Genomic DNA, 13,409 nt, shown 5'->3' on the forward strand with positions numbered 1-13,409 from the left:
CAATAGGCTTTCTACAATCACTTCCATTCAATACCCATTGTTTCGTGTTCTGTCTTGTGTTTAGGAATTTAATACCCTATTAATACCACCTCACCCCATCCACCTCACTCAAATGTAGATATAAACAAATCGAAGATGTGTAAGTTCTATTCAGTTGTGTATGTGTAAACTAAAGTCTTTGAAAATGTAATAAGTTTTTCGAAACGCGCTCAAGTGTCGCGTCAGACTAGAAATAAAAATGAATTTTGGAGAATTGATTTTTGAATTACCACCAACAGCCACCAACTGTGAAAAGAAACGTACAAAAGATCGAGAAAATTCGTGTTAGAATTATTAATCTTACTTTTTCGGTCATATTTAATAATATGTCTACAGGAAAGACTGCTAAATATATATATATATATATATATATATATATATATATATATATATATATATATATATATATGTCGTACCTAGTAGCCAGAACGCACTTCTCAGCCTACTATGCAAGGCCCGATTTGCCTAATAAGCCAAGTTTTCCTGAATTAATATATTCTCTCATTTTTTTTTCTTATGAAATGATAAAGCTACCCATTTCATTATGTATGAGGTCAATTTTTTCTTATTTCAGTTAAAATTAACGTAGATATATGACCGAACCTAACCAACCCTACCTAACCTAACATAACCTATCTATATAGGTTAGGTTAGGTTAGGTAGCTGAAAAAGTTAGGTTAGGTTAGGTTAGGTAGGTTAGGTAAACGAAAAACAATTAACTCACGAAAACTTGGCTTATTAGGCAAATCGGACCTTGCATAGTAGGCTGAGAAGTGCGTTCTAGCTACTAGGTATGACATATATATATATATATATATATATATATATATATATATATATATATATATATATATATATATATATATATATATATATATATATATATATATGTCGTACCTAGTAGCCAGAACTCACTTCTCAGCCTACTATGCAAGGCCCAATTTGCCTAATAAGCCAAGTTTTCATGAATTAATTGTTTTTCGACTACCTAACCTACCTAACCTAACCTAACCTAGCTTTTTTTGGCTACCTAACCTAACCTTACCTATAAATATAGGTTAGGTTAGGTTAGGTAGGGTTGGTTAGGTTCGGTCATATATCTACGTTAATTTTAACTCCAATAAAAAAAAATTGACCTCATACATAGAGAAAAGGGTTGCTTTATCATTTCATAAGAAAAAAATTACAGTAAATATATTAATTCAGGAAAACTTGGCTTATTAGGCAAATCGGGCCTTGAATAGTAGGCTGAGAAGTGAGTTCTGGCTACTAGGTACGACATATATATATATATATATATATATATATATATATATATATATATATATATATATATATATATATATATATATATATATATATATATTAGTATATTTTGGTAGCAGTCTTTCCTGTAGACATATATTATTAAATATGACCGAAAAAGTAAGATTAATAATTCTAACACGAATTTTCTCAATCTTTCGTACATTGCGCTTCACTGTTGGAGGTAAATCAAAAATCAATTCTCCAAAATTCATTTTTATTTCTAGTCTGACGCGACACGGGCGCGTTTCGTAAAACTTATTACATTTTCAAAGACTTTAGTTCACAAATACACAACTGATTAGAACTTACGTATCTCCGATTTTATATCTACATTTGAGTGAGGTGGGAGGGGTGATGTGGCATTAACACAAGACAGAACAAGAGGGGATATTAATAGGGTATTAAAAGTATCAACACAAGACAGAACACAAACAATGGGTATTGAATAGAAGTGTTTGTAGAAAGCCTATTGGTCCATATTTCTTGATGCTTCTATATTGGAGCGGAGTCTTGAGGTGGGTAGAATATAGTTGTGCAATAATTGGCTGTTGATTGCTGGTGTTGACTTCTTGATGTGTAGTGCCTCGCAAACGTCAAGCCGCCTGCTATCGCTGTATCTATCGATGATTTCTGTGTTGTTTACTAGGATTTATCTGGCGATGGTTTGGTTGTGGGAAGAGATTATATGTTCCTTAATGGAGCCCTGTTGCTTATGCATCGTTAAACGCCTAGAAAGAGATGTTGTTGTCTTGCCTATATACTGGGTTTTTTGGAGCTTACAGTCCCCAAGTGGGCATTTGAAGGCATAGACGACGTTTGTCTCTTTTAAAGCGTTCTGTTTTGTGTCTGGAGAGTTTCTCATTAGTAGGCTGGCCGTTTTTCTGGTTTTATAGTAAATCGTCAGTTGTATCCTCTGATTTTTGTCTGTAGGGATAACGTTTCTATTAACAATATCTTTCAGGACCCTTTCCTCCGTTTTATGAGCTGTGGAAAAGAAGTTCCTGTAAAATAGTCTAATAGGGGGTATAGGTGTTGTGTTAGTTGTCTCTTCAGAGGTTGCATGGCTTTTCACTTTCCTTCTTATGATGTCTTCGATGAAACCATTGGAGAAGCCGTTATTGACTAGGACCTGCCTTACCCTACAGAGTTCTTCGTCGACTTGCTTCCATTCTGAGCTGTGGCTGAGAGCACGGTCGACATATGCGTTAACGACACTCCTCTTGTACCTGTCAGGGCAGTCGCTGTTGGCATTTAGGCACATTCCTATGTTTGTTTCCTTAGTATAGACTGCAGTGTGGAAACCTCCGCCCTTTTCCATGACTGTTACATCTAGAAAGGGCAGCTTCCCATCCTTTTCCATCTCGTAAGTGAAACGCAGCACGGAACTCTGCTCAAATGCCTCCTTCAGCTCCTGCAGATGTCTGACATCAGGTACCTGTGTAAAAATGTCGTCAACATACCTGCAGTATATGGCCGGTTTCAAGTTCATGTCGACTAAGACTTTTCGCTCGATGGTACCCATGTAGAAGTTTGCAAACAGGACACCTAGGGGAGAACCCATGGCGACCCCATCTACTTGCTTATACATGTGCCCATCCGGGCTCAAGAAGGGTGCCTCTTTAGTATAAGCAGAATGTTGGACGACATATTCGACCTCGAGGCACAAAAGAAGGTCACTACCAAAGATACCTTACAAGCAGAACTTATTGCAGAAGGAGGAAAGAATCGAGGCAACTACAGAAGCACCATACTGTCCCCCGAGCTTAAAGCGGCAGCTAAAAGCCTTCGTGAGAACAAGGAGATAGTTGTCAGGAGAGGTGACAAGTCGCCAATATATGTCATTCTTAAAAAAGACGAATATCTGGCGAAAATGAACATCATACTCTCTGACCAAACTAAGTTCCAAAGGGTAACGAAGGACACTACAGCCGAATTAAAATCAAAGGTCAACAAACTGATCGAAACTGTGAACGCCAAGAAATCCGGACTCCACCTGCCAAAGATCATTGGGGAATATAAACCTGGATATGCGTATGGAAATGTCAAGACGCACAAGCCTGGAAACCCACTTCGGCCAATCATCAGCCAGATACCCACACCCACGTACAGACTGGCGAAGCGACTCAACGGCCTGCTGACTCCTTATGTTCCTTGCGCCTTCAGCCTGAAGTCTCCAAAGGAATTTGTTGACTTACTGCGGGGCACACGGGCCACAGGGATAAGAGCCTCGTTGGACGTAGAATCGCTGTTTACCAACGTACCTGTGGACGAGACAATCGGAATGATAGCCGACAGAGTGTATCGTGATCCAGCCTGTACTCCTCTTGACATGCCAGAAAATTTTCTGAGGAAACTACTCCAAGCTTGTACTAAAGAGGCACCCTTCTTGAGCCCGGATGGGCACATGTATAAGCAAGTAGATGGGGTCGCCATGGGTTCTCCCCTAGGTGTCCTGTTTGCAAACTTCTACATGGGTACCATCGAGCGAAAAGTCTTAGTCGACATGAACTTGAAACCAGCCATATACTGCAGGTATGTTGACGACATTTTTACACAGGTACCTGATGTCAGACATCTGCAGGAGCTGAAGGAGGCATTTGAGCAGAGTTCCGTGCTGCGTTTCACTTACGAGATGGAAAAGGATGGGAAGCTGCCCTTTCTAGATGTAACAGTCATGGAAAAGGGCGGAGGTTTCCACACTGCAGTCTACACTAAGGAAACAAACATAGGAATGTGCCTAAATGCCAACAGCGACTGCCCTGACAGGTACAAGAGGAGTGTCGTTAACGCATATGTCGACCGTGCTCTCAGCCACAGCTCAGAATGGAAGCAAGTCGACGAAGAACTCTGTAGGGTAAGGCAGGTCCTAGTCAATAACAGCTTCTCCAATGGTTTCATCGAAGACATCATAAGAAGGAAAGTGAAAAGCCATGCAACCTCTGAAGAGACAACTAACACAACACCTATACCCCCTATTAGACTATTTTACAGGAACTTCTTTTCCACAGCTCATAAAACGGAGGAAAGGGTCCTGAAAGATATTGTTAATAGAAACGTTATCCCTACAGACAAAAATCAGTGGATACAACTGACGATTTACTATAAAACCAGAAAAACGGCCAGCCTACTAATGAGAAACTCTCCAGACACAAAACAGAACGCTTTAAAAGAGACTAACGTCGTCTATGCCTTCAAATGCCCACTTGGGGACTGTAAGCTCCAAAAAACCCAGTATATAGGCAAGACAACAACATCTCTTTCTAGGCGTTTAACGATGCATAAGCAACAGGGCTCCATTAAGGAACATATAATCTCTTCCCACAACCAAACCATCGCCAGAGAAATCCTAGTAAACAACACAGAAATCATCGATAGATACAGCGATAGCAGGCGGCTTAACGTTTGCGAGGCACTACACATCAAGAAGTCAACACCAGCAATCAACAGCCAATTATTGCACAACTATATTCTACCCACCTCAAGACTCCGCTCCAATATAGAAGCATCAAGAAATATGGACCAATAGGCTTTCTACAAACACTTCTATTCAATACCCATTGTTTGTGTTCTGTCTTGTGTTGATACTTTTAATACCCTATTAATATCCCCTCTTGTTCTGTCTTGTGTTAATGCCACATCACCCCTCCCACCTCACTCAAATGTAGATATAAAATCGGAGATACGTAAGTTCTAATCAGTTGTGTATTTGTGAACTAAAGTCTTTGAAAATGTAATAAGTTTTACGAAACGCGCCCGTGTCGCGTCAGACTAAAAATAAAAATGAATTTTGGAGAATTGATTTTTGATTTACCTCCAACAGTGAAGCGCAATGTACGAAAGATTGAGAAAATTCGTGTTAGAATTATTAATCTTACTTTTTCGGTCATATTTAATAATATATATATATATATATATATATATATATATATATATATATATATATATATATGTCGTACCTAGTAGCCAGAACGCACTTCTCAGCCTACTATGCAAGGCCCTATTTGTCTAATAAGCCAAGTTTTCATGAAATAATTGTTTTTCGACTACCTAACCTACCTAACCTAACCAAACCTAACTTTTTCGGCCACCTAACCTAATCTAACCTATTAAGATAGGTTAGGTTAGGTTAGGTAGGGTTGGTTAGGTTCGGTCACTATCCGAGTGCCGGCGGTGGGGTGGTTCAAATAGCCTCGGCTATCACCTCATTTTGTCCGGTCGTGATGGTCAAGTGGATTAAGGCGTCTTGTACATACCAGTTGCGTTGCTCCTGGGAGTATGGGTTCGAGTCACTTCTGGGGTGTGAGTTTTCAGTTGCATATTGTCCTGGGGACCATTCAGGCTTGTTCGCATTTGTGTTCCTCACGTGTGCCCCAAAGAATGAGGTGATTTGGTAAAATGCTATGCCCAAGATTACTATCCGAGTGCCGGCGGTGGGGTGGTTCAAATAGCCTCGGCTATCACCTCATTTTGTCCGGTCGTGATGGTCAAGTGGATTAAGGCGTCTTGTACATACCAGTTGCGTTGCTCCTGGGAGTATGGGTTCGAGTCACTTCTGGGGTGTGAGTTTTCAGTTGCATATTGTCCTGGGGACCATTCAGGCTTGTTCGCATTTGTGTTCCTCACGTGTGCCCCAAAGAATGAGGTGATTTGGTAAAATGCTATGCCCAAGATTACTATCCGAGTGCCGGCGGTGGGGTGGTTCAAATAGCCTCGGCTATCACCTCATTTTGTTCGGTCGTGATGGTCAAGTGGATTAAGGCGTCTTGTACATACCAGTTGCGTTGCTCCTGGGAGTATGGGTTCGAGTCACTTCTGGGGTGTGAGTTTTCAGTTGCATATTGTCCTGGGGACCATTCAGGCTTGTTCGCATTTGTGTTCCTCACGTGTGCCCCAAAGAATGAGGTGATTTGGTAAAATGCTATGCCCAAGATTACTATCCGAGTGCCGGCGGTGGGGTGGTTCAAATAGCCTCGGCTATCACCTCATTTTGTTCGGTCGTGATGGTCAAGTGGATTAAGGCGTCTTGTACATACCAGTTGCGTTGCTCCTGGGAGTATGGGTTCGAGTCACTTCTGGGGTGTGAGTTTTCAGTTGCATATTGTCCTGGGGACCATTCAGGCTTGTTCGCATTTGTGTTCCTCACGTGTGCCCCAAAGAATGAGGTGATTTGGTAAAATGCTATGCCCAAGATTACTATCCGAGTGCCGGCGGTGGGGTGGTTCAAATAGCCTCGGCTATCACCTCATTTTGTCCGGTCGTGATGGTCAAGTGGATTAAGGCATCTTGTACATACCAGTTGCGTTGCTCCTGGGAGTATGGGTTCGAGTCACTTCTGGGGTGTGAGTTTCCAGTTGCATATTGTCCTGGGGACCATTCAGGCTTGTTCGCATTTGTGTTCCTCACGTGTGCCCCAAAGAATGAGGTGATTTGGTAAAATGCTATGCCCAAGATTACTATCCGAGTGCCGGCGGTGGGGTGGTTCAAATAGCCTCGGCTATCACCTCATTTTGTCCGGTCGTGATGGTCAAGTGGATTAAGGCGTCTTGTACATACCAGTTGCGTTGCTCCTGGGAGTATGGGTTCGAGTCACTTCTGGGGTGTGAGTTTTCAGTTGCATATTGTCCTGGGGACCATTCAGGCTTGTTCGCATTTGTGTTCCTCACGTGTGCCCCAAAGAATGAGGTGATTTGGTAAAATGCTATGCCCAAGATTATTATCCGAGTGCCGGTGGTGGGGTGGTTCAAATAGCCTCGGCTATCACCTCATTTTGTCCGGTCGTGATGGTCAAGTGGATTAAGGCGTCTTGTACATACCAGTTGCGTTGCTCCTGGGAGTATGGGTTCGAGTCACTTCTGGGGTGTGAGTTTTCAGTTGCATATTGTCCTGGGGACCATTCAGGCTTGTTCGCATTTGTGTTCCTCACGTGTGCCCCAAAGAATGAGGTGATTTGGTAAAATGCTATGCCCAAGATTACTATCCGAGTGCCGGCGGTGGGGTGGTTCAAATAGCCTCGGCTATCACCTCATTTTGTCCGGTCGTGATGGTCAAGTGGATTAAGGCGTCTTGTACATACCAGTTGCGTTGCTCCTGGGAGTATGGGTTCGAGTCACTTCTGGGGTGTGAGTTTTCAGTTGCATATTGTCCTGGAGACCATTCAGGCTTGTTCGCATTTGTGTTCCTCACGTGTGCCCCAAAGAATGAGGTGATTTGGTAAAATGCTATGCCCAAGATTACTATCCGAGTGCCGGTGGTGGGGTGGTTCAAATAGCCTCGGCTATCACCTCATTTTGTCCGGTCGTGATGGTCAAGTGGATTAAGGCGTCTTGTACATACCAGTTGCGTTGCTCCTGGGAGTATGGGTTCGAGTCACTTCTGGGGTGTGAGTTTTCAGTTGCATATTGTCCTGGGGACCATTCAGGCTTGTTCGCATTTGTGTTCCTCACGTGTGCCCCAAAGAATGAGGTGATTTGGTAAAATGCTATGCCCAAGATTACTATCCGAGTGCCGGCGGTGGGGTGGTTCAAATAGCCTCGGCTATCACCTCATTTTGTCCGGTCGTGATGGTCAAGTGGATTAAGGCGTCTTGTACATACCAGTTGCGTTGCTCCTAGGAGTATGGGTTCGAGTCACTTCTGGGGTGTGAGTTTTCAGTTGCATATTGTCCTGGGGACCATTCAGGCTTGTTCGCATATATATATATATATATATATATATATATATATATATATATATATATATATATATATATATATATATATTATATATTATATGTCGTACCTAGTAGCCAGAACGCACTTCTCAGCCTACTATGCAAGGCCCGATTTGCCTAATAAGCCAAGTTTTCATGAATTAATTTATTTTTCGACTACCTAACCTACCTAACCTTAACCTAACCTAACTTTTTCGGCTACCATAACCCTAACCTAACCTATAGAGATACAGTTAGGTTAGGTTAGGTAGGGTTGGTTAGGTTCGGTCATATATCTACGTTAATTTTAACTCCAATGAAAAAAAATTGACCTCATTACATAATGAAATGGGTAGCTTTATCATTTCATAAGACAAAAAATTAGAGAAAATATATTAATTCATGAAACTTGTCTTATTAGGCAAATCGGGCCATGCATATTAGGCTGAGAAGTGAGTTCTGGCTACTAGGTACGACATATATATATATATATATATATATATATATATATATATATATATATATATATATATATATATATATATATATATATATATATATATATATATATATGTCGTACCTAGTAGCCAGAACGCACTTCTCAGCCTACTATGCAAGGCCCGATTTGCCTAATAAGCCAAGTATTCCTGAATTTAAATATTTTCTCGATTTTTTTTCTTATGCAATGATAAAGGTACCCATTTCATTATGTATAAGGTAATTTTTTTTTATTGGAGTTAAAATTAACGTAGATATATGACCGAACCTAACCAACCTTACCTAACCTAACCTAACCTATCTTTATAGGTTAGGTTAGGTTAGGTAGCCTAAAAAATTAGGTTAGGTTAGGTTAGGTAGGTTAGGAAGTCGAAAAACAATTAATTCATGAAAACTTGGCTTATTAGGCAAATCGGGCCTTGCATAGTAGGCTGAGAAGTGCGTTCTGGCTACTAGGTACGACATATATATATATATATATATATATATATATATATATATATATATAGGCTTATATATATAAATATATATATATATATATATATATATATATATATATATATATATATATATATATATATATATATATATATATATATATATATATATATATATATATATATATATTCCCTACAATTCCTACTCTGGAGAAGGTGGACTTTGGTTAAGAATTTTCAAACGTTTTCTGGCAACTTACAGACAAAACAATTTTACAACCCAGGAAAAGTTTCAAAATATTCAAGAAAGTTGCCATAATTTTTTTGTAAAAGCTTGCAAAGATCTTATTTCTCGCATTCCAAGTAAAACTGAAACTTTAAAAAAAGTGAAAAATCTGTCACCTAGCATATGCCTTAGCCACACACGGCCACCATTTTCAGAACTCCCATTAGTACTAGCTGATCAATCTAAGGAGGGTATTACTATGGTTCTGGAAAAGTTGTTCAATGTCAACCAATATTTTTTGACTAGTTGTATATGAAAAGGGCTGCAATTGTTCCAAGTTTCAGTACTGCAGCGTAAATAGAAAGGGAGATTTTTTCAACGAATTTTACACATTTTCAAGTGTAAATAAAAAAACACACCCTTCAGATATAGTCATTCTATGTCACCTTTCTGACACATTAGCATATAATATAGGTTTGCAACTTAGGGAGTTTCCAAAACATCTTTAGTTTTCCTAATACAAATAGTCAAAGTTCCCCCAAAAAATTATTTAAATAAGTCATGTTTATTGCTATTATAAAATCAATAAATGAACTTAGGAAAAAACGCTGAGTTGCGAGTGTAGAGACACACACTTTACATATAAGATGTAATTTTCATGTAAATTGAATAAAAAATTAAAAAGTTATTTGAACGTTTATGTTAATTGAAAATATTGAAAATAATAAAGTCTAAGATGCTGCCATCTGTGGCTGTGGTTGACATCAACCAGTTTTCTCCAAAATTGGCACCCTTACAGATAGGCTTATGTGCAGTTAGGTGTATAAGTTTCATGCAAATCGTCCGATAAAAAAAAATTAACTTATATTTTTTCCTAATAAAACTAATTATAATATTTTTTAATATATGCTATTGTGATAGCTGAGAGTCATAGATATGATTTCAGTTGACACTTGTGTTTGATAATCGTTTTTGACCATTTTGGAATAATTTTGACAGCTACTTCAATATTTTTTTCTCCCTTCCTATTTATACTACGATGCTGAGACTTGGGCCAGTTGAAACCCTTTTCATGCACAACTCCTCAAAAAAGTTTGATTGAAATCGAACGAGTTTGCATTTATTGCATATTTTGGGCAAATTTGGAAGTAACGCCCCCTTAGCTTAGTGAAATTGAAAGTCAGTGGTGCCTACTGTTAATCATTGACTCGTCCAACATTTGAGAGGGACAAATTCCAACATCTGGATCATCATTTTGGACCAAGGCAATAACTGTCAAGAAGACGGTTCTTCACAGTTGAATCTTCAACTGTGAAGACGTGGAAGGACTCCACAGCCATGATGTGCTTCGTACAACAAATATTCGTAAGTTATTACACACTGAAAACACAATAGTAAGATGCATCAAATGAACAAATCCACAAGGGCTGTGATGATTTCATTTAACGCATCACGCTATTGTGATTTCTGTGTGTAATGAAGTAAGGGTAGTAGAGGGAAACGAGGTAGTAGAGAGTGTAATGTAGTAGAGGGAAACGGGGGAGGGCGAAGAGGAGGAGTGAGGGAAGGGGAAGAGGAGGGAGTGAGGGTAGGGGGAAGAAGTAAGAGAACGGGGGGGGCTAAGGAGCGGTAGGGTTAAGAGGAGGGGTAAGAGAAGGGGAAAGGAGGGGTAAGAGAAAGGGAAGAGGAAAGGGAGGGGTAAGGGAAGAGGATAAGGAGGGGGGGAGGGGTAAGGGAAGAGGATAAGGAGGGGGGGAGGGGTAAGGGAAGAGGATAAGGAGGGGGGGAGGGGTAAGAGAAGGGGGGATGTGAAGGAAGGGGAAGAGGAGAGGGGAAGAAGGGAGGAGGGAGAAGATGGGGAGGGAGTGTAACGGGACCTGTGTGAGGCATACACTATAGGCCTACAGAGTTGCCATGACGTGTTAGGGCGCTGGATTATGCAGGCATGTCTTGGTAGATGACTATGGTGTGTTCATCTTCATCAAATACAGCAAGAAAAATAAAGAATAAGATAATAATGTTTTGCATAACTTTATCTCCAATTTTACTTATGAATTAAATAAATATTATTAAGTGAACACTGCAAGTTGGTGAGGCAGCGACGTGTGGGTCCCACCAGAGGAGGGTCAGCTAGTATTCAGCTGACCATCACCCGGGTGGTCCAGTGTTTATACCCGCGTATAGTGACCATCACCCCCTCCCCTGCTCAGCCCCTGCCTTCTCTTACCCCTCCTCTCTTCCCCTTCCTCCTCATCCCCCCTTCTCTTGACCCTCCTCTCTTCCCCTTCCTCCTCATCCCCCCCCTTCGCTTAACCCTCCCCCTCCTCTTACCCTTCCTCCTCATCCCCTTCATTTCCCCCTCCCCTCTTCCCCCCTCCTCTTCCCCCTCCTGCTCATCCCCCTTCCCCTCCCCCTCCTCTTCCCCTTTCTTTTCATCCCTCCTTCCCTTGCCCCTCCTCTCTTCCCCTTCCTCCTCATCCCCCTTCTCTTACCCCCTCCCCCCTCCTTACCCACCTTCTCTTACCCCTCCACCCTCCTCTTCCCCTTCTCTCTCCCCCTCCTCTTCTCCTTCCTTTTCATCCCCCTTCACTCACTCCTCCTCCTCTTTGCCCTCCCCCTCTTACCTGTACTACGCCTACCCCTGCTATTCTTCCCCCTCCTCTTCTCCTCCATTATCTAATTCCCCCCTTCCCCCCCCCCAGACGTCCTGCTCCTTCCCCCCACCTCCTTTCCTCTTCCTCCTCATTCCTCCTTGCTCTCCTCCTCCTTCCTCGACGCCCTCCTGCTCCTCGCTCTCCTCCTTGCACTCCTTCTTCCTCGACCTCCTCCTCCTTCCTTCTCGTCCTCCTCCTTCCTTCTCGTCCTCCTCCTCCTCCTTCCTTCTCGCCCTCCTCCTTACTCCTCTTCCACCTTCTCCCTCTCTCTCCTCACCCAACTCTTCCTCCTTCCTCCTAGCTCTCCTCCTCCTTCCTCCTCCTCGCCCTCCTCCTTCCTCCTCGACCTCATCCTCTTACCTGGAATTCTTCCTCCTTCCTCCTCGCGCTCTCCTCCTCCTCCTCCTTCCTCCTCGCTCTCCTCCCTCCTCCTCTTCCTTCCTCCTCGCCCTCCAATTCCTTCCTTCTCGCCCTCCTCCTCCTCCTCGCTCTCCTCCTTCGTCTTCGCCCTCCTACACCGCCTTCCTCCTCCTCCTTCCTCCACCTCCTTCCTCCTGCTTCCTCCTTGCCCTCCTCCTCCTTCCTCCTCGTCCTCCTCCTTACTCCTCTTCCGCCTCCTCCCTCTCCCTCCTCGCCCTACTCTTCCTCCTTCCTCCTCGCTCTCCTCTTCCTTCGTTCTCGCCCTCCTCCTCCTTACCCTTCTCCTCCTCCTTCCTCCTCGCTCTCCTCCTCCTTCCTCCCTCCTCCTTTCTCTTCGCGCTCCTACTCCTCCTTCCTCCTTGCCCTCCTTCTTTCTCCACCTCCTTCCTCCTCGGCCTACTCCTCCTTCCTCCTCGCCCTCCTCCTCCCTTCCTCTCCTCCTTCCTACTCGCTTTCCTCCTCCTCCTCCTTCCTCCTCGCCCTCCTCCTCCTTCCTCCTTACCCTCCTCCTTCCTCCTCCTTCCTCCTCGCTCTCCTCCTCCTCCTCGCTCTCCTCCTTCTTCTTCCTCGCCCTCTTCCTCCTTCCTCCTCGCTCTTTCCTCCTCGCTCGCCTCCTCCTCCTTTCTCTTCGCCCTCCTACATCTTCTTCCTCCTCGTCCTCCTCCTCCTTCCTCCTTGCTCTCCTCCTCCTTCCTCCTTCCTCGTCGCCCTCCTGCTCCTCGCTCTCCTCCTTGCCCTCCTTCTTCCTCAACCTCCAACTCCCTCCTGGCCCACTTCCTTCCTCCTCGCCCTCCTCCTCCCCATCATTCCTTCTCGTCCTCCTCCTCCTTCCTTCTCGCCCTCCTCCTTACTCCTCTTCCGCCTCCTCCCTCTCCCACCTCGCCCTACTCCTACTCGCTCTTCTCCTCCTTCCTCCTCGCCCTCCTCCTTCCTCCTCACCCTCTCCCTCCTTCCTCCTCGGCCTCCTCCTTCCTACTCGCCCTCCTCCTTCTCCTCCTTCCTCCTCGCCCTCCTCCTTCCTCCTCACCCTCCTCGCCCTACTCCTCCTTCCTCCTCTTCCTCCCTCTTCGTCCTCCTCCTTCCTCCTTGCTCTCCTCCTTTTTCCTCCTCGCGCTCCTCCTTCCTCCTCGATCTTCGCC

Source organism: Procambarus clarkii, chromosome 62, assembly GCF_040958095.1.
Source record: "Procambarus clarkii isolate CNS0578487 chromosome 62, FALCON_Pclarkii_2.0, whole genome shotgun sequence".
NCBI classification, from domain to species: Eukaryota; Metazoa; Arthropoda; class Malacostraca; order Decapoda; family Cambaridae; genus Procambarus; species Procambarus clarkii.